The sequence below is a fragment of the Vidua chalybeata genome, chromosome 16, assembly GCF_026979565.1.
Source record: "Vidua chalybeata isolate OUT-0048 chromosome 16, bVidCha1 merged haplotype, whole genome shotgun sequence".
Taxonomy (NCBI): Eukaryota; Metazoa; Chordata; class Aves; order Passeriformes; family Viduidae; genus Vidua; species Vidua chalybeata.
Window position 1 is genome coordinate 13,572,841 of NC_071545.1, and position 19,664 is coordinate 13,592,504.

A 19,664-nucleotide genomic window follows, 5' to 3' on the forward strand; every position below is an offset into this window, starting at 1 on the left:
AGCACCACACAGCACCCCACAGCACTGCACAGCGTCCCACAGCACCGCACAACATCCCACAGCACCCCACAGCACCGCACAGCGTCCCACAGCACCCCACAGCACCCCACAGCCTCCCACAGCCTCCCACAGCACCCCACAGCACCCCACAGCATCCCACAGCGTCCCACAGCGTCCCACAGCACCCCACAGCGTCCCACAGTGTACCACATCACCCTACAGCGTTCCACAGCACCGCACAGCATCCCACAGCACCCCACAGCGTCCCACAGCATCCCACAGTGTCCCACAGTGTCCCGCAGCACCCCACACCCGCTCGCTCTGTGCCCTTATCAGAGCCTGGGACAACGCTCCTTAATTATCTGGCGATGGCGCCGCTCCACATCATTAACGAGCAAACCAGCACCGGCTCATTAAGGCAAAGCCTTTGCTCCGGCAGCTCCGCAGCCAAATCGTGCTGGGGACACTCTGACCACAAGGTCCCTTGCAGGTGGCACCTCCTCCCTGGGGCAGGGGGGCTGAAAGCACAAAAAAATTCCCCCGTGCCCCCAGGGGCGGAGCGAGAGGAGGTGAAGGATGGGGTGGCCTGTTTGACCACCTGGACACCCGGAGCAGCCGCTGCCTGGAGCTCACACACCTGCAGCTGCCTCGAGGCCGGGAACGTGGAGCATGAAAGGAAGGGGAAAGGGGAAAAGAGAGAGATAAAGAAAAGCAGAAAAGAAACAGAAGGGGAAAAGAGATGAGAGGGGAGAGACAGAAAAAAAGAAAGGAATGAAGATGGGGAAGAGGAAAGAAAAGGGGAAGAGGGGGAAAGGAAAGGAAAGGAAAGGAAAGGAAAGGAAAGGAAAGGAAAGGAAAGGAAAGGAAAGGGAAAGGAAAGGAAAGGAAAGGAAAGGAAAGGAAAGGAAAGGAAAGGAAAGGAAAGGAAAGGAAAGGAAAGGAAAGAAAGGAAAGGAAAGGAAAGGAAAGGAAAGGAAAGGAAAGGAAGGAAAGGAAAGGAAAGGAAAGGAAAGGAAAGGAAAGGAAAGGAAAGGAAAGGAAAGGAAAGGAAAGGAAAGGAAAGGAAAGGAAAGGAAAGGAAAGGAAAGGAAGGAAAGGAAAGGAAAGGAAAGGAAAGGAAAGGAAAGGAAAGGAAAGGAAAGGAAAGGGAAAGGGAAGGGAAAGGGAAAGGGAAAGGAAATCAGGTTCTCTTGTCTTAGATGTGCTCAAGCACTGACTGCTGGTCACACATGGGAGCACTGGGAGCAGTGGGATGCTGGAGTGAGCAATGGCCAAAGCTTGTGGATCTGTGTGGCCAGAGGCAGACTGGGAGCAGGGTGCCTTCCTCCCCGGGAGAGCAAGGGATGGAGCAGACCAAAGTCCTCTCTTACTCCCCTCCACAAAACTCTGCAGGTCCAACTCAATTTCCCCAATCCCCGCAGTGTCCCAGACAAGCCCTGGATGCCAGCAGAGCTCTGGAGCCTCTCAGCTCCCACTGCAGCTCCAAAGCTGCCCCAGCAGAGCAGAGCTGGGTGCAATTACACTTCACTGCCTCTCCTCTCTCACTGTAATTCCTTTGCTCTACTGAATTGCTTCCCCTTCAGCACCACACATAATCCATTGCACTGTAATTACACAGGAATTTTAATATCTGATGTATTTAAAATATGCTCTTAATTCATCAGCCCCTTTAACCACACTGTCATTCCAGCCTTCAGCACGGTGGGAAGGATGACTCGCTGTCAGATGGAGATTAGCTGGCCCATGTGTGTAACGAGCTGGAGGGTGTTCTCAGCCCAGCTGAGAGCCTCACTGCCAGATCCCACCCTGGCTGGGGAGCAGGATCCCACCATGCCAGGTGGCCCAAACCTCCAGGGGATTGTGCCAGGGCTCCGCTGTGCTGCTGCAGAGACAAAGGGCAGCACAATCCAGAGACCTCTCCCGAACGTTTGAATCGTCCAACAGGTTGGAATTTGGCAGAAATGAAGGGCCTGTGTTGGGGTGAGTTTTATCCCTGCAGCCCAAGCACTGGGGGTCCCCCAAAGGGCTCCCTAAGGTGAGGGATCCACATTCAGATCCCAAGAAGAAAGTAGCCACTACTGAAGGCTTATTTTTCCTGGCATTTGTTTTGGTGACTCCTTTCCAGCTGTGTCCTAAAAGGGAACCAAAGGCCTTTGAGCCTCTAGCAGGGAGCACAATGCAATGATTTTCCCAGCCCAGGCAGGAGGGATGAGCTCACTGGTGTCCTTGGTTCCCCTGGCTTTGGGGTTCCTGTGCCGAGCACAGCGCACACCACGGCTCCTCGGGATGCCCAGGAGGGCAGGGGACTCAGCAGAATGCTGGGGGTGGTGGGGCTCCATCCCACCAAGCCCTGGCAGAAATGCCAGCTGAGCCTGGGAACGAGGGGCAAAGGGGGAGAGAAAAGGGTGGTCTCACCGACTCACTGGGGGCACCCTGGCTGTCACTGATGGATGACACCACATATTTCACACTGGCTCGCACTGGGATTTCCCACAGCCCTGCAGTGACATCCGTGCTGCCCTGCCAGGCACCTCTGTGGGCAGGTGGCACTCACAGGTGGTGGCATTGCCCCCATCTCAGCACTGGCCATGAGGCACCACGGAGGCACAGCCCAGCTGCCGGTGGCACTGGATGGTCCTGGGACCCACCAGGTCCCCACAACACCTGGTGACCATCGGGACACAAACCCTCCTCCTGCTGCCAGCTGTGCCAGAGTGGGGCTGTGATGACATTTCAGCTCAGGCAGGTACCACCCTGAGCCCCTGGGCTGCTGTCAGCACCTTGAGCCCACCCACAGCCCTGGGGCTCCCAGGGCTGGGTCAGATCCCAGGTGCACCCCAGCACTCGGCAGTGGTCAGGCACGGTGACACACTGGTGGCACACTGGTGGCACAGTGGTGACACACTGGTGGCACACAGATCCGCCACCAGACGGATTTTGTGCACAGCCTGGCAGGGAGGTCTCTCCCCACAGCTCCCTGCTCCGGCACCCTGTGGCTTCCTGGGAACTCGAGCTGGGGACACGAAGGGTGCTGCAGCCAGCCTGATGTCCCTCCATGGCCCATGTCGTGTCACACACGCCCCAGACCTGCACCTCCCTGTCAGGCTGCTCCGAGTGCCAGCACGTCCCTGTGCCCTGTGCCAACCCTGAGTGGGGACACCAGCTCTGGGGGCAGAGCTTGGGCTGAGCTGGGGCATCTCCAACCCAGGGTTCTCCGAGGAGATGGTAATTCCCCATCCCATCTCCATCCAAAGGGTCCCTGCTACCTGCTCCCCACAGGATGTCACAGCCTCCTGCCTCAGTTTCCCCCCCTGCACAGTGCTCTCCGAGAGGGTAGAGGCAGAACTGTAGGTGGCAGGGGGCGCAGTAGGGTCTCCAACCTCACCTCTGCCTTAGGACTCTCTGCTGTCCCCATCCCCAAACCCTCCTTCCACAGGGTGCTGCCACCCAGGGGGAATTCTGGCCCCCAAGGTCACTGCCAGAAGGGGCTGGGAGCCGACACCTCGACCTCATGCCCAGCCAGCCCTACCAACCACCCCGTCCAGGTCCTGGCCACTCCCTGAAGCTCAGCTACCCTGCAGGTGTCCCCCTCCCTCCCCCTGTCCCCAAAAAAAGCAAATATCCAGGGAGATGGGCTCCGCGCTGCAGCTCTGCCGGTGGCACTGGCGCTGAGCGGAGCAGACACTGCAGCACGGCCGTTACGTAAGCCCGAGCCAGCTCTGGGGATGTAGGACACCGGGGTTGTCCCCCGGCCCCCCCCCCGGGGCTGCCACCCCCACCCCGCCCCAGCCACGGGGCTTGGGAGTTTGGGGAGAAAACCCCACCAGCTCAGCCCACACTGCAAGGGCTGCAGGGGGGGGCTGGGGTGGCCCTTGGGTTGCTGTGGCCCTGCCAGGGGACACACGGTGGTGGCAGTGGGGGGACGGGAGGGTTGTGCCGCTGTGGGGCAGGGAATGGGGCAAGCGGTGGGGTGGGATGGGGCTGGGAGACCCAGAAGGACTCAGTGGGATGCTGCACCCACATCCCACTGAGTCCTTCTGGACTCTCCAGGGCTCACCCATGCAGGTGAGAGCCCAGGGAAGGAGCCAGGTGGTCAGGCTGTGACTCCCAGGCTGTGACTCCCGCAGGGTGACTCAAGGAGTGGGATGAACACGGCCAGGGCAAAGGATCCAGCCCTGATCCCAACCTGCTACATCTATATCCCCATCCTCACAAATCTGGAGGGTCAGCATCCCTAAGGACAGCCTCCCTGGGGCCAGTATCCCTGTGACAGCATCCCTGCGATCAGCCTCCTTGGGATCAGCGTCCCTGGAGCAGCATCCCAGGGAGGAACATCCCTGGTGCCTCCAGCACAAGCTGGGGAGCCACGATCAGGATTTTCCAGAGCTGAAGGGAAGATCCTTCCCCTGCGGGACAGCCCCGGCCTCCCCTGCCCTGCATCCCTGCAGGGAAACGGAGGTGAGGGATGGCACAGCCGGCATCACCCGGGTCATCCATCCCCAAAACGCCCACCCCCGTGCCGGGGGCACAGCGAGCGGGCAGGCAGGGCTGGCAGCACTCGGGATCAGCCTTACCCTGGCTACCAGAGCATCGGGATCCCGGCAGTATCCCCTGCCTTGGTGCGGGATGGGGGCAGGGATGCAGAGCCCACGGCCCCACAGTTAGGTGATTTCTCTCTGGCTTTCTGTCAGGCACAGTCTGGATCTGGCCGTTTCTGTTTGGGGATGTCGGGGGAGGGGAAAAAAGCCCAGGCTAAAGGTCCCAGCAATGGGAGATACCAGAGCAGGAAATTAATGTTAATTAATTCATAATGACGCTGAGATAGTGATACCAGATGCTTCAAAAGTCCAACGGGGGAATCTGAGAGAGCTTTGCAAGAAATCAATCGCCCACCGGCAGTCCTGCCTCACTGCAAGCTGGGAACGAGGGAGTGAGCTCGGGAACCGGGATCAAGCTGGGACTGCAGGACCAAGCTGGAACTAGGGAACAAGCTAGGAACGAGCCAGGAATGCTGAAAGAGGGGCACATCCCTGTGAGGTGACAATCCCACAGTCAACCAGAGCTGTGCAGAGCAGCACTGGGCCCCTCCCTGCCATCACAGTGCCACCTTTCTCCCTTGCACCCCAACTCAGAAGCTGGAGCGGAGCTGGAGTGACAAGACCACCGAGCTCCGCTCCCTGGGGTGCAGGGGCTTCCCAAGACCCTTAATGCTTTTTTTTTTTTTCTCTTTTTTCCTCCATTTCGGGCACAGCAGGTTCAGGGAAGGTGGCTGGGTATGCACTGGGCACTCAGGGGCCCACAGGGGGATGGAGGGACAGCCTCATGATCTGGGACAGGGATACAGGTCCTTTGCCAGCCAGCATCCCTACACTCGAAGGACGATTTCTCCCTCCTCATGCATGTGAGCCAGCCCTCGCCCTGCACTGCCAAACCCAAACGGGGCCAGACTTCAGCCAAGGGGTGCAAAAGAGCCTAGAAAGGGGCTTGAGCCCGCTGCCACCTCCCCAGGGATGGGGATGCCAGAGCCAGCGCCGGGAAGGCTGCAACCATGAACTCTGCAGAACGCACAGGCAAACCCCTGGGCTTGGAGCTGCTTGCCCTGACAGGGGGATTATGCTCCTTCCCACAGTGATCCAGCAGCACCTGCACCCACAGGGGACCCTCAGAACGGGGACGTGGCCGAGGCCACGCGGGGCCTGGCAGTGGCAGAGCAGGGTGGCACGGCCGGGGCACGGCGCTGCCATCACTGCTTACATAAGGTGCCCCCGCCAAGTGCCACACACCCGAGCGGTGACAGGAGAGCAGGACAGAACTGTCCCTCCAGCAACCCCCTCACAGGGACAGCACCCCCAAAACTGCCAGCCCAGCCTCCTTCTCCCTGCACAGAGGTTGGGTGAGGCTCCCGTGTCTCTCGAGCACATTCCCACCCTAAGGGCCCCTAAAAGCTGGCAGGAATTGGGTGGAAATGCGGGGCTCCAGCACGCGGTGCAGTTCCCCCGACAGCTCCTGAAGTTTATCTGCAGCAGGAGCGGTTTCTGCTGCGCTGCCGCCCCAGCCAGCAGGGAGAGGGGAAAACCCCACGGTGAGCACCACCAAAAACTACGGAGCACCACGGCACCAGAGTCAGGGCGACACCAAAATCCCACCCCAGCTGGTCCCAAGGGAATTGCCATAACCCCCCTGCTCATTCCAGCACTAAGGAAAAAGCTACTTCGACTTCACAGGCAAAGCAACTCTTTTGGGTAAAGAGCAGCAGAGGCAACACAGGATTTCAAAGTGTGTTTTGGATCAGAGGCAAGAAGTAAAGTGGCCTTTACGGTGCCTTCCCCAGCAAAGCCAGAGCTTTATTAAGCTTATCTGGCACGGATGGGAACACTCACTGTTATTCCAGGCCTGAAAAGAGCAAGCAAGGATTTTTTTTTTTAATTTTTTTTTTTTTTTAAGTCTTGTTTTCATTATTTTCTGGTGGCTTCATTGCTTTGTGCTCACACAAAGGGAATTTCACCTGCTGTTCCAAACAAAAGGCCCTGGAAAGTTTTGTGGAGAAGGGGATGAGGGGAAGAAGGTTTGTAGAAGCAAAATGAGTTGTTGCAGGGCTTGTTGTGGATTTTTTTTTCACAGTGACCTGTAAAACATCCCCAGCTCTTTGCTGCTTGCAGAAGACCTGGCGCCGACATGTGAGTCCCCTGTCCCCAGCAGTGTCACCCCTGGGATGGGAATGGGAAGGTCTCAGAAATTGGGGTTGTTTTGGGGTGCAGAGGGAAGGCAGCAGGACCGCTTCCCATCTTTTTCACGGGCAAAGTCACGCTCACGCTTTCTAAGAACAGGAAAGAAAAGAACCCAGCCCTCGTTTGCTGACACCACAGCAAAACAGGTGGTTCAAAATCACAAGTGCAAGGTGGGGGGAGAAAATAAACCCTATTTGCTGATTTTGTGCTCATATTCACTGCAAAAAGGTCCGGGAATGCTGCTAAATGCACACCATTTTCCCTCTCACACTCTTTGCTCTATAATTAAGAGAGACTTCTAAAAATACAAACGGCCTCGAGCACCCAGTGAAGGCGTGCAGGTGCTAACTGGAGGCACTTTAGTACAGCTCATTTTCTGGACAATTTTACTCGCCTGGCTCGTGCTCAGCGCCGATACTATTACAGTGATGCAATTATGCTGCTGCTGCTGCTGCTGCTGCTGCTGCTGCTGCTGCTGCTGCCGCCGTGCTCGGCTTTTTCCCTGCGCTTTGCAGTTTGCCTTCCAAGCCCCCCCAGCCCCGCAGCTCCCGGGCTCACCCCAAGCGTGTCTCCGCCGGCAGGGCCCTGGGAGTTGGGGATAGGAGGGTCAGGCTCTGTGTGTGTGTCACACCGACATGTCAATGTCCCTGTGTGGGCACCAAGGGGCATAACCCCGCGTGGGCATCGCCCAAAACAACCGGTGTGCAAAAGTTTTGGGTGAGGAAGCGAGCTGGCCGGGGGAAGCGAGCAGAGGGGAGCAGGAGCACGGAGAGGAACCCAAAAAGCAGCAGCACTACCCTCAGTGCTGGCTGGGCAGGGAGGGGGCCCACGGCACTGGGGTGGTGACGCCGCTTGGCAAAACATCCCCCCCCCCCAGCCTGGCATTTGGGGGCACAGGGGTGAGGGGGAACTTTCCCCGTGGAGCCGCCGCTGCGAAACTTCCCCGTCTTATTTCTCCATTAGGGCTGCAATAGGTGGAAGTGATTGACTCACTATGAGACTGCTGTTTTTGCCTCTGACTTGGGATTAAGACGGAGCTGGAGGAGCGGAGGAGCCGTCGTCGGCAGGCACCGGAGCCGGCACTTACCTCTCACCGCATCCAGCCCCTCCGGCCGTGGGGCTGCAGCTCCTGGAGAGTTAGCTGGCAGGGGACCCCACATCCACTCGGGTTTCTCCCAGGACCGACGTTCGGCTGCTGCTTCTTAGGCACAGACCCAACCCCTCCATTCCAACCACAGCGGGGGAAAAAAAAAATCTTCTTCCAAAAGAAAGGAAAAAAAAAAAAAAAAAAAAAAAAAAAAAAAAAAAAGAGGGGGATTAAAAAAAAAAAAAAAAAAAAAAGGCAAACACGCTTTTTTTTCTTGGTTCGGTTTCCCCGTTGCGAAAAAAAGAAAAATAGATAAATCCCAGCGACCAAGAGATCCAGACTCAGGTGAATTTAGCTTCAAACTCCCTCTGTGCTTTCGGAGCCTTCACCCTCAAATGGGCTCTGGAAGATGCTGGGGGACCCATCGTTGCCAAAGTGTCATCAAATATCCTTCGGGCTCAACTCCGCTCCTGCCCGGGGAGGGTGGACTTCTTCCCTTCTTCCCTGCTTGCTGCGTGCTGTGGAGTTGGCAGGGACCTGCCTGTTCCAGCCTCAGCGTGGAGGGTGGGTGGGTTGGTTGGTTGATGTGGGTTGGTTTTCTTTTTCGTTTTTTTTTTTTTTTTTTCCTCGCCGCTATTGGTTTTCTTGCTATCTGATCCTGAGCGAGCGCTGCAGCTCGCCGCTTCCCTGCTTTTTCCCCCCCAGCTCCCAGGCTTTTGACAGGGAATGAAACACAGACACCCAGTGAGACAGGCTCCGGCTTCTACAAAGCTCCACTCCCTCCTGCTGCCTTTGTCCGCGAACAGCAACTCCTCCAACTCTGCCCGTAGACACGAGGGAACCTCTGCATCAGCACTTTGCTAATGGCTGCTTCGCCCCAGCCCTTCGGCCCTTCTTCTTCTTCATCTTCTTCTTCTTCTTCTTCCTCGCTTCCTCTCCTCTACCTTGATGGCTTCCGCTTGCTTTTTCTAGCCCAGCCCTGGCTCCGGCAGCCACAGAACCGGGGATCAACAGCCCTTTCCCGATGGATCCATCTCAGCTCCCCCGCGCCGGCGGCTGCGGTCGGGGGGCAGTGGCCCCGCCGTCCATCACCGTCCCTCCTGGGCACCTTCCATGAAAAATCGATGGTGGGACAGCGTCCCTGAAGGCTTCACTTTGGGCTGGTTTAAGGGGCAGGGGGCTGCGTGTGTGGAGAGGAGATGGGGGCAGAGGGAGGGCTGAGAATTGGAGCCACTTCTTTTTATTGCAGGCGGGGATTATTTTTATTTTGTTTTTTAAAGGTTGACTGGCGTCCAAGTTTGTTTCTTTGGTGGTGAGCATTATTTTAAGCCATTTGGGAGGCTTTGGGTGTCTCCAGGTCACACTATCCTTATAACAGCGAGGCCTTTTTGGAGAGGGTCAAAGTGAAACCTTGCTCCGGCAGCGTCTTTCCCCCGTGGAGGGGAGCGGGAGGCACAGGGATGCTGCAGTGGGCTCACAACCTCGGCTGGCTCCCAGCCAGAGGGAGATGCAAACCAGCCACCGTCTGTAATTTTTGCTACACATCCTCCACACTCGGTCACCCGCGAGATCCCAGGGCTGCTGCCTGCTCCTTTTTTGGGGATTCACAGGCTTTGTTCAAAAAAAAAAAAAAAAAAGAAAGAAAAATCACAGCCAGGAGACCTCCAGCCTCGCCAGCGATGCTCGGTGCTGCTCAGCGTGGCTGTCACGAGCTGGCAGGTCACAGAGAAAACATAAAGCCCCACAGATCACGGTGCATGAAGAGGCTGCCTCCCCCCCTTGCCCTTTGGCAGCCTCTCCCTCACTGTTCCATGGCTCCCACCACAAGTCTGGGACCAGCAATTCCTCCTTCTCCTCTTCAACAGCATCCTGGAGCAGTGACTCTCTTGGTGCCCAGCTCCCATCCTCTCCCAGGATGGACCATTGTTCCCTCACTGCTCCCAAGCTGCCCAGACAGGAGAGCACCTCAGGGCACTGCTCCCAGTGCTGCCTCCACTCCCCTCTCCACATTGGCCTGTCCCGTCTCACCCCAATCCACAAACCTCAGAAACACTGAATTTTAACCCAACACCAAAATCCCAGGATGAAAAGCGCCGCAGGGCCTTGCCCCAGCCCTGATGGATGCTCAGTTAAGAGCAGGGATTGGGGATTTGCAGGTCAGAGGGGACACCAGCTCACACACTGGGCATGGTGGTCTTGTGCAAGACCACCCAGGGACAAGCTGACCCCAAAGCACTGCTCCTTTCTGTCAGGCAGCCCCTCACACGCCAGCCTGCTCCTCCTCTCCTGTCACCCCACCATGCCCACGGAAAGCTTCCCAAATACCTCCCTGCCCCGATGCCCAGCCAGAGGTGTCAGAACAAAGTTCCTGACACTCCCTTCAAAAATAGATTAAAAGATTGGCTGCAGAGCTGGGGTGGGAGACTGTCCATGGGCCAGGGCACCCACTGGGGTGAGGGGAGCAGCTTCAGGGTCCCCAGTGCAAGACTGGAGCTGGCTGGGAGGGCTGGGTGGAGCTGAGCAGCCACAACTGGCCAGGCTGGTGTTCCCATCACCTGCCCATGCTGGTGGCTTATCCCTCTCTCCCAAGTTTGCTGCAGGAAATGCAAATGAACAGCCTGGGACTTCCATCCCGGTAAACCCCAGACTCCCTGTGCTTTTGGGGAGACGTTCCCCCCGTTTTCCCATCAGGGCTGGGGAGAAGCTCGTTGTCCCCTTCTGTCGGCGCAGGACCGCAGCCCTGGGGACCCCCATGTCCCCTGGGCTCCCAGCCAGGGAGCAGCTCCAGCCGGGATCCAACCTCCCCCTGCCCCAGGCCAGGTGTGGCCACGCTTTTAGGAATTGTCCAAGGGAGGGAAGGAGGATGAGGGGGTGAAAGGAGGGGTGCAGCCGGCGGGGTCGAGGCCCTGGCGAGCGGCAGCAGCGCGGCTGCGCGGGGCCGTGAGCGAGTCAGGCCTGAGCCATTAGGGCTAATTTAATCAAGATGGATGGCCCGATTGGAGGGCTGCCGTCCATAAATCCCCCACTCCCGCTGCATTAATGTCAGGGCTCCCAGAGGAAGAGGCTGAGGCGTGGTGGAGCGGGGATGGGGAAACGTGCTAAGTCACCCATGCTCCTGATGGCACCGGGCCGCTGGGATCGGGTGCCACCGCCCCGTCCCGCGCACCCTGGGGACACAGCCCACCGTCCTCCAGCCCTTCCAAAAACCTAGCAGCTGGAGAGGGTGGGATTGCAGGCAAACTGGGTTTGCTGAGCCCCAAAAGGTGCAGGGTTGTTCACAAATCCCGCAGGGCAGGGGTGTTCATCCATGGGCATCTCACCCATTTGCTCCAATGGGTTTTGCAGCAGGAGGAAGGTGAGGTGCTGCGGGAAAATAGGCTTGGAGCCCCATCGTTGGCCCCAGTGTGATAACTGGGACTTGGAGATACAAGCTGAGAAAGCCCCAAGGCTGATGGATGCATCACCCACCCCAGCAGAACATGCAGAACCCAAGCCACGACACCACTGCAGGACATCCCCACGGAATACCAGCTCCTCTCTCCCGGCACCCCACTCCCTTCCCACTTCTGCTCCTAGAAAAACCCATTTGCAGGCTCAGGGTTGCCATCTGACGACCCAAAACACATCCCCCCCGTCGGCTGGGCAGTGGGAGCCACACGCGCCAGCTCAGGAAATAAACCCTCATCCATCCAGGTTAAAAATAGCCGTGAGCTTTGCCACGGCCACGCCTCGCCCTGACGCTCAGGCCGAGCTGGCTCCCGGCTCGCCTGCCCAGCCAGCCCCCCATGAGCTCCCAGCCCTGGGCAGGGGCGCGCTCGGCTGCGGCCATCTGCTCCGGGATGCCCGCTCTGCCAGGCCGCGCTGTTGGCCGGCAAAGGGATGCAGAGGGCCAAGTCCTGGTGGGATTTGGGAAGACAGCGGGCCAGGGGATGCGGCAGACGGAGGGGAGGATGGCACGGCTTTGTGGGCACCGCTCTCGCCCCTGGAGCGCTCACGGAGGTTGTGGCAGGGGAGAAAGCTGGGGTGATAGCCCAGTGCAGAAGAAAAGATAATTGTGTTACCCGGGGATCTCAGCCTGGGAGAGCAGTCAAGGATGTCCAGGAGTGTTGGATGATGGAGAGAGGGATGCTCAGACCCGCCCTCCATGTCCAGAGCATCTCGAGGGCTGTGTCAGCACGGAGGGAGCAAAAGTGCTCAGGGAGGCTGACCCCAGGGCACGAGGAGCAGAGCTGTGGCACTGCCATGGATTTGTCTGGAAATAGAGGAATGCACATCCCTGTGCACCTCTGGTTTCTGGCTGTGCTTCAGCAAGACCAGGAGGCAGGGAAGGCAGGGAAGGAGCCCAGCTGGTGGCAGGAGGAGCACAGCAGCTGAGGTCTTTTGATTGTGGTGCTTTTCTGGCACTACGAGTGAGGTCCTGGGGGTCAGAAAGTGCTAATGGGGGCAAGAATTGGCCATTGCCATGCAGGGATATGCAGCAGCTCTCCATAGGTCGGTTGCACCATGCCCAGCAGGTTTTGCTCTCTCAGCTCAGCACCTTTGTAACCACTGACCCAGGAAAGAAAAGAAAAAGCAAGACTGGGCCTGAGGAACCATCAGTCAGGAACAATAATCTGTTCCATGAAAAGCTATGGAGCAGGTGAGCCATTTCTCCCCAGAATGGCTAGCACAGGGAGAAAAAAATACATTTGTATTTCTGCCAGTTGACAAAATGAAATGCCACTTGTAGCCAGTGAAACTCTGCAGATTTTGCTAATGAAGGACTGCTCCATCCAGCTTCCAGCTGGATTCCAGCCCCAGCCACAACACGGCCACTGGCAGCATCCCCCGTTGCATCCCAGCACCGGTGCTCAGGCTCACTGCAAACCCAGGCACTGCCCCACAGCAGGGACACAGACCCCATTGCCAGGTTTGCTCCCACCCTTTGCTCCCCTGTGCTTGCCCTGGGGACCGTGCTGCTGGGATAGCACCGTGTCCCTTGGGAGGCTCTAACATATCTTAGGAAATTTTCCCATTCTACTCAGCTTAATTTCACCCATTAGAGCTTGTTTCAGCAGGGTCCCGAGGGAATGTCACTCCCCAGCATCCTCCTCTGACTCTTCCTCTGCTTCTTTTTCCCATGTGCACACAGCTCACCTCGGGATGGCTCAGCCTTGCTCCACCATGAGCAGTGCTGGTCCAAACAACCACATCCCCCGTAAAACACGCCCCTCCCTGCACAGTCCCAGAGGATTTCCCAGCTGCTCATGATACACTTTTTAGGAGTTGAAAGGTGCTGACCCCACCCTGCTGCACACAGAGAGGTCCAGCCCATGGACAAACACTTGAGGAGACCTTGGCCAGTGCATTTCATCGTGGCCAGAGGTGGGAACCTGCTCCTTATCCACAACTGAAGAGCAAAAACAGAGCCAGTTTGGGAAAACCGTGCACCCTCAGCATGCCACCACTCCAAGACCAGGCCAGAAACTCCGTGACTTTGGGATCCTGACTGGAAAAAAACATGATAAAGCAGGAGGAAAGAAGCTTATCTGCTGCTGTCATGGCCTGCAGTGTTTGGGGGGAGGATTTGGGGCAGCAGATGGAAATTCCTAGACTTTGTGCACAATCCCAGTGCCAGCTCCATGGCCCGGGCCAGTTGTGATGAGCATGGCTTTGGCTTTTTACCATGGGATGCTCTAAAATGAACAGCGAAGGGCAGCTCCCCTGGGGGCTCACAGCACCCAGGAGAAACCATGGAGCCCTTTGAGCTCTCCTCACTCCACAGCCAATGCTCAGCTCCCCTTTCCCTCATCCAAAGGGTGGATTATTTTAGGAAGGGAGGAGGAAAAAGCAGCAGTGATGAGCTGCTCACAGCAGAGCCCAGGCTGGACACGCCGGGGGTCAGACAGGCACCTCACACGACCCAGAGGTTTGGCTGCAGCCAGAGAGCCCAACTGGCTTCTTACATAAACGACCTGAGGGCAGCGCCTCCGAGCCCACCAGCGCAGGCAGCAGATGCTCCGAGGCCAAATCCACCCGGCCCCGGGCAGACGTCACCTAATCAGCACGCTGGCTCCTTCCCAAGGCGCTCCTGGGGCACTCAGTAAATATCTTATGTAAGCACCTCTGGCTGGAGCCAGTTCAGCCATTCCCTCCTGGACAGAGGCACAAGAGGAGGCCTGGGGGACCCGAGGGGGCTTTCCCCAGCTTGGACCTGTCAGACTGCCTTGGTGACCCATGTCACAGCTGTGCCAGAGGAGGCTCCAGGGAAAGCCCTGGTGTGTGGAGAAGAATTGCCCATCCCAGAGGCAAAAAAAAAAAAAAAAAAAGACAGAAGAAGGGGTCAAAATGGTAACTCAGGTCTGCCTCCAAGCTATTTGTCCTCCAGGACTTGGCAGCTGAGTGCAGAGCTGGGAAGAGCCCAACAGCCCTTCCCACAAGGCCAGCACTTCCAGCCCAGCCACAGCTGGCTGGACCAGAAGTCCCCTCAGTGACAGAGACATCACACCAAGCCAGGAGAGTCTGCAGTGCTCAGCTCCCACCACGTGGGAAGTTTCTCATCTCAGTCTCCCCTGGGACAGGCTAGCCCCCAAATTTCTCAGCACTGCCAGAGACATGAGAGAGAGAGAGAGAGAGAGAGAGATTCCTCTTTGTCCTGAGCAGCCTTCTGGAGACAACTGGAGCTGGGAGGCTGGAGAGAGCCCATGGGTGGACACAGCTGGGGTAAAACCAGCTGGACTGGGGCATTAGCAGGATGCAAAAGATGGATAACCTGTGAGCATCTTCAGCACTGAAGCATCTTCCAGGCTGCTCAGTGAGATGAAAACGATGGTGAGGACCGTGCTGGCAGATACTATTTCCTCCCTCTCTCTGGGCTCACATCTTCAAAGGATTTACCCAAGTGGTTTTGGCCAAAGAAAATCCCAAATAAGTGGCCTCGAGCCTCACTATTGCCTTTACCTGTCAGCACCAGCCTTGGGGGATTTGCCCATCCACGGGGCATCCCCTCCTGTGCCAAGCCAGGTCACACGCGAGCTCGGTGGGTTCAGACAGCTGGAGGACGCTCGGAGGCACAGAGAGCAGGAGGCCGAGGGAGCAGACAGGATACGACCCGCCCCAGCCTCCTGCTCCTCTTTGACAGGTCACTTAAACTCTGCAGCCACTGAAAACCCGCCCCGTCTTTCACAAGAGGCATTTCACACCCGCCCCCGCTGCTAAATAAAGCAGCCCTAGCGCTGCTGCACCTCCCGGGGCGGTCCTGGGCACGGAGCAAGGTTAAATTCATCCCTGCAGAATCAGCACCAGCAGCTTCTCCATCAGCACTGGAGCTCCAGGCTGAGCCGGCCGTGCCGCCAGCAGCGCCGGGCTGGAGAGGAAAAGAGAGGCAGACAGAGAATTTGGGTCTCTGTAGCTGGCAGAGGGGAACATATGCACAAATATTTGTGCTCTCCTGCTCTTGGCAAGGCCTCTTTGCCCGTTGCTGGCAGCTCTCAGGGTTTGGGAAAGGGCAAGGGCAAAGGGGTCCAGGCAGCAGCCCTCAGATCTGGTTATGGCAATACAGGTAAAACTTTAAGGATTGCTCAAGTCCTGTCCTCAGGCACCCAGCACGAAGTGACACTGGGCAGCTGCAGGCACCAGAGCCAAGTGCTTGAAATTTATGGAGTGAAGACACAGTCAAAACTGGCACAAACCCTCCCAGTTTTCACCCTCTGCTCAAAGCCTCGAGCAGGACCCGCACCAGACACCAGGGCTGTGCCAGTCTGAAGCAGAGCTGCATCTTGGGATCACCTGCCTGGGATGGGTTTCTGGAGGGCGGAGCCTTAGAAAACAGAGGTTCAGTAGTGCCCAGGGCCAGAGAGATGAAAGGCTGATTTTTTTGGGCTGTGGAGCAAAATAAAATTGTACATTCATATGGAAACAAATTATTTTGAAGTGAAAGACTAAATTATAAAGGTTTTTTTCCATGAGCCTCAAAGCAGTTTGTTCAATCCAAAAGGCACCAACTCCCCACCAGGTTGTTGCACTCATTTGTAAATCACAGTTCTCCTCTAGATAATTTAAAAAACATTTTCCAAAGCAGAAGAGGCAATTGAAAAAAAAAAAAAAAATCTCCAAACAGAGCATTCCGACTCTTCCTGAAAACTTCACATTTCCAAAAAGCCAAGGTAAAGCGCCGTGGTCTTCCCAGTTGTTTCTCTCCCCCATTTTGTGCAATCACATGTAATTCCTGAGCTCTGCATGAGTTTGGGATGGGTGCCAGGCTCTGCAGTGCCAGTGCCGAGCACACGCAGCTGCCAGCACGCTCCGGAGCTCAGAGCCCCAGCACCCAGCAAAGCCCAGGGCAGGGAGCTCCTGAAGGGGTGAGGAAATGCCCTTTCCCCTTTTCTGGGGTGTTTATCCCTGTGGGGTGAGCCAGGGAATTCCATTTGGGACGCAGGGGTGGCACAACAGATCCCATTGGGTGGTACCTGCTACTCCGGGATGCTCCAGTGCAGCAGCTTACAGGGATGACACAGAAGGGCTGATTCCCACATGGAGCTGCTGTGGAACTTCCTAAAGCCCTCCTTTTCACCCCTCTGCAATGCTCAGGTGGCACATGCACCTCACATGGGGATGCCAAAGCAAGGTGAGGTGGAATACCCAGGGAAGGTGTGATCCAGGTCTCTGGGAGGACAGGAAACTGCTCCTGCTGCTAGTGCAGCCCACGCCTCAAATCCAGTGCCACTGGGATGGAAATTTGTCTGTCACCAGCTGTAAATGTCCATGGCAGGGCAGAAATTATTTATGTCCTTCCCTAAGGACTGCAGCCAGCAGGAGGGCACTGCCTGCCAGGCCAGCACTTTGTGCTTCCCAACAAAGATGCTTCTTAAGAATTCCTTTTTTTCTTCCTCTCTTCCCCTCCATTCTGGCTGCTGGATGATAAAAGACAAAGCAGCAAAACCTCCCCAGAGCCCAGTCCCAAGCGACCCCCAAGCCCCTACATCTCCCTGGATGTCAGCAAGGTTCCAGTGTAAATTTTTGGGTTAGTTTATCAGGAATCAAACTGTGCCTCTCCCCAGGGGATCTTCCACTTCTTCTCCATTAAGATAAAAAAGGAGAAAAGTTTTAAAAGCCCACTGTTTAACAAGGCAGCTGCAGGGAGGCTACTCGACTGATTGAGTTTTTACCTGGTCCTTACAGGCAAGCTCAAGTACTTAACATAGAAATGAGGTTTAGTCACAGCGAGGCATTTGGGATTAGAGATGGCTGGAGAAACTCTGATGAAACCACATTCCTTCAGAATATGCACTCTTGTCAAAATTGAAATGTTTTGTGAGATTGAATAGGTTTAGGCAGAAGTTCATTTCCCAAAGAAAATCAGGGAGAGGTTGCAGGAAAATTTGTTGAATGAAAAAAAAGATGTTCTTTTTCTTTTGAGCCATGCTGAGGTGTATGTTGTTGATGAGGTTGGTTTTTTCTTTTTTCTTTTTTCTTTTTTTTTTTTTTTTTTTTTGGTTGTTGTTTTGAGGGTTTATTTTAAGTCGTGTATTGCTCAGGGAGGAACCTGAAGAACTATTTTCTCTCTAATGACAAGTTTACCCAAACTCAGCAATTCCCTGCTCCCTGCTGGCTCACAGACTGGTAGCCCTGAAGACATTTATGGCTCTGCAAGAAATTCTTGCTATCAGACTCCAAGGACAGCACGACTCAATAAAGACAAGCTATCAAATCCCACCTGGAGTGATCCTGGGGAGGCAAGGGAAGCCAGGCAGGACCATGACTGCAAACAGCATCAACGACCTTCACTAAGGTGAGTCCCCAGCAGCAATTGGGAATTTCTCACCCCAGCCCCACACCTTTTGAGGAGCATCACCCCACTGAAAAAAAGGAAAGGATGGGGCACCCCTCAGCATGGAAAAAAGGGTGGGTGACTTCCATAGGGAATGACAGACCATGGGGGTTTCTGCAAACCTGTTAGTTTCAATTTTCTAACTGTTCTTCTGCCAAAATCTGGCACTGGTCCTGTTGGATAAACCTGTTACTTGAGTCTCTTGGTAAAAGTTCAGGCTCTTGGGTCAAACAGGTTTCAGGGTCAGGGTTTCATTGGGAGGTGAGGATCCACTCGGTTTTTGGGCTCTGGTTTGAGCATCAGCTGGGACCAACAATGGCCTGGGCTTCTCCTGCTCTGAGGCAGCATCCTGGAGCACCTGCTTAGCAGGCAGGGGAAGGAGCATTGGGATTTCCCAGTGTTAGAGCCAGCAGCAACTCCCAGAGCAGCCGCACGGATTTTGCACAACCCTTCCCTGTGACCACACCCAAGGGGCTGCAATCACCTCCGGCCTTATTTAGCAACAGCCTCCTCTGCTCAGCTTCAGGAGGTAGGAGCTCCAAACTCCCTTAGATTGGCAGCAAGTTGGTGTCTTAGCAGCCCTGCCTGGAGCAGGTAGGCTCAGAGCAGGCACTTTTCCAAGGGTAGGAGTAACAGGCAGAGCTGTTGGACCCAGTCACAACAAGGAATCCCTGTTACAACTCAAGCTACAGCCCAAAACATCCTCCCCAGGTTGTTGGGGGATGCCAGCTATACAAGTAGACCTTGGAGAAACAATCAACAGCCCACAGTCCAAAGCAGCAAGTTCACAGTTTTCCTCCAGCCCTGTTACAGCCTTTCATCACCATCCAAATCCAAGGAGGGTTTGTGCCCGAGCTCAGGCTGGGGGTGTCCAGGAACCCTCTGACTACTGTCCCTGTATTCCCAGCTGTGAGCAAACCATCCAAATCCAGCAGTACTGGGGGGGGGGGGCTTTGTTTTTGTTCCCCCTCCCCTTGCTTTGGGATGAGAGGAGCTTTATAAAAGACTTCCGCTTAATCTCCCTGCCAAGCAGACATCGCCGGCTCCTGCCGTCACATCGTGCTCTGGACACACACAGAGTTTTCTGCCCCGGCTTAAAAAGAACATTGTTTGCAGAACAGAGCGAACAACACGTGAAATGGAGAAGAGAAAAAAAAAATTAAAAAAAAAAAAAAAAAAAAAAAAAAAAAAAAAAAGAGAGATCTGTGATGCTTGCTGGAAGAAAAACCCACTCATTTGTTTGGACAAGGATTCTCAGCACGTACAATCTCAGGAACAAAAGGAGATGCTTGTTCTCTGCCTTGTTTGTGGGAAGAGTCCTGTAAATATTATGGGGTGTTTGTGCTGTAGAAATGATCTCCAACTCACCCTCAGAATATCCCAGCACCCCCAAAATCCCTGTTGAAGGATCCAGCCCTTGCCCAGCCCCACAGATCTGGACCCTGAGCCCTTCCCTTTATATTCAGTAGCAGCCTCTTCCAACAGAAGTAACTGCAACACGAAAATTCCTTTGGGAGGAAGTTTTGGGAAAGAAGCAAGGCTCCATCTGACCTTGCTGGTACTCAACAAGATGTAGGTCAAATATTTTAATTGCCAAGTCACTAATCCCCCACGAGCAGCTCTCCAATATTTGCACATTGCTGAGGACTTACAGCCTTTGGAAGCCTCGGGGGGAAAGAAATAGCAGCTGGATTGATGGGGAAGCAATTCCTGCTGAAACACAGCGCTGGATACAACTGCTTGGGATGAATGGCTGTGACTGCAGGGAGAAGGGAGAGGAGCAGGGGGGAGTTGCTGCTCCACCAGCTGCATTTCCAGTTGGATCCAAAGCTCTTCCCACCTTCCCAAGACAGCATCCCTCAGCACTGGAGCACAACTGTCCCAACTGCACAGGCAGCACATGAATACAACATTTGAGCCTCCCCCCTGCCGTCGCTGTTGGGGAACTCGGAGGAAGACAGGCATTTTATTTTGATAAGGAATCAGAGGATGAAGCAGCCGCGGCGGCGCGAGCGCCTGCAATGCAGCCACCTCCAGGCTG

At 55.7% G+C, this 19,664-nt stretch overlaps 1 protein-coding gene across 1 annotated transcript in view; it reads right to left on the reverse strand.

Moving 5' to 3' along the window:
* The window catches only part of LOC128796121 (ATP-sensitive inward rectifier potassium channel 12), a 33,083-nt gene extending 24,763 nt beyond the window's left edge, over window positions 1-8,320 (reverse strand). Inside the window, exon 1 of the mRNA XM_053957471.1 lies at window positions 7,816-8,320. The gene's annotated coding sequence lies outside the window, so the exon portion shown is untranslated. The remainder of the gene's footprint in view (window positions 1-7,815) is intronic.
* Between the last annotated feature and the right edge of the window lie 11,344 nt (window positions 8,321-19,664).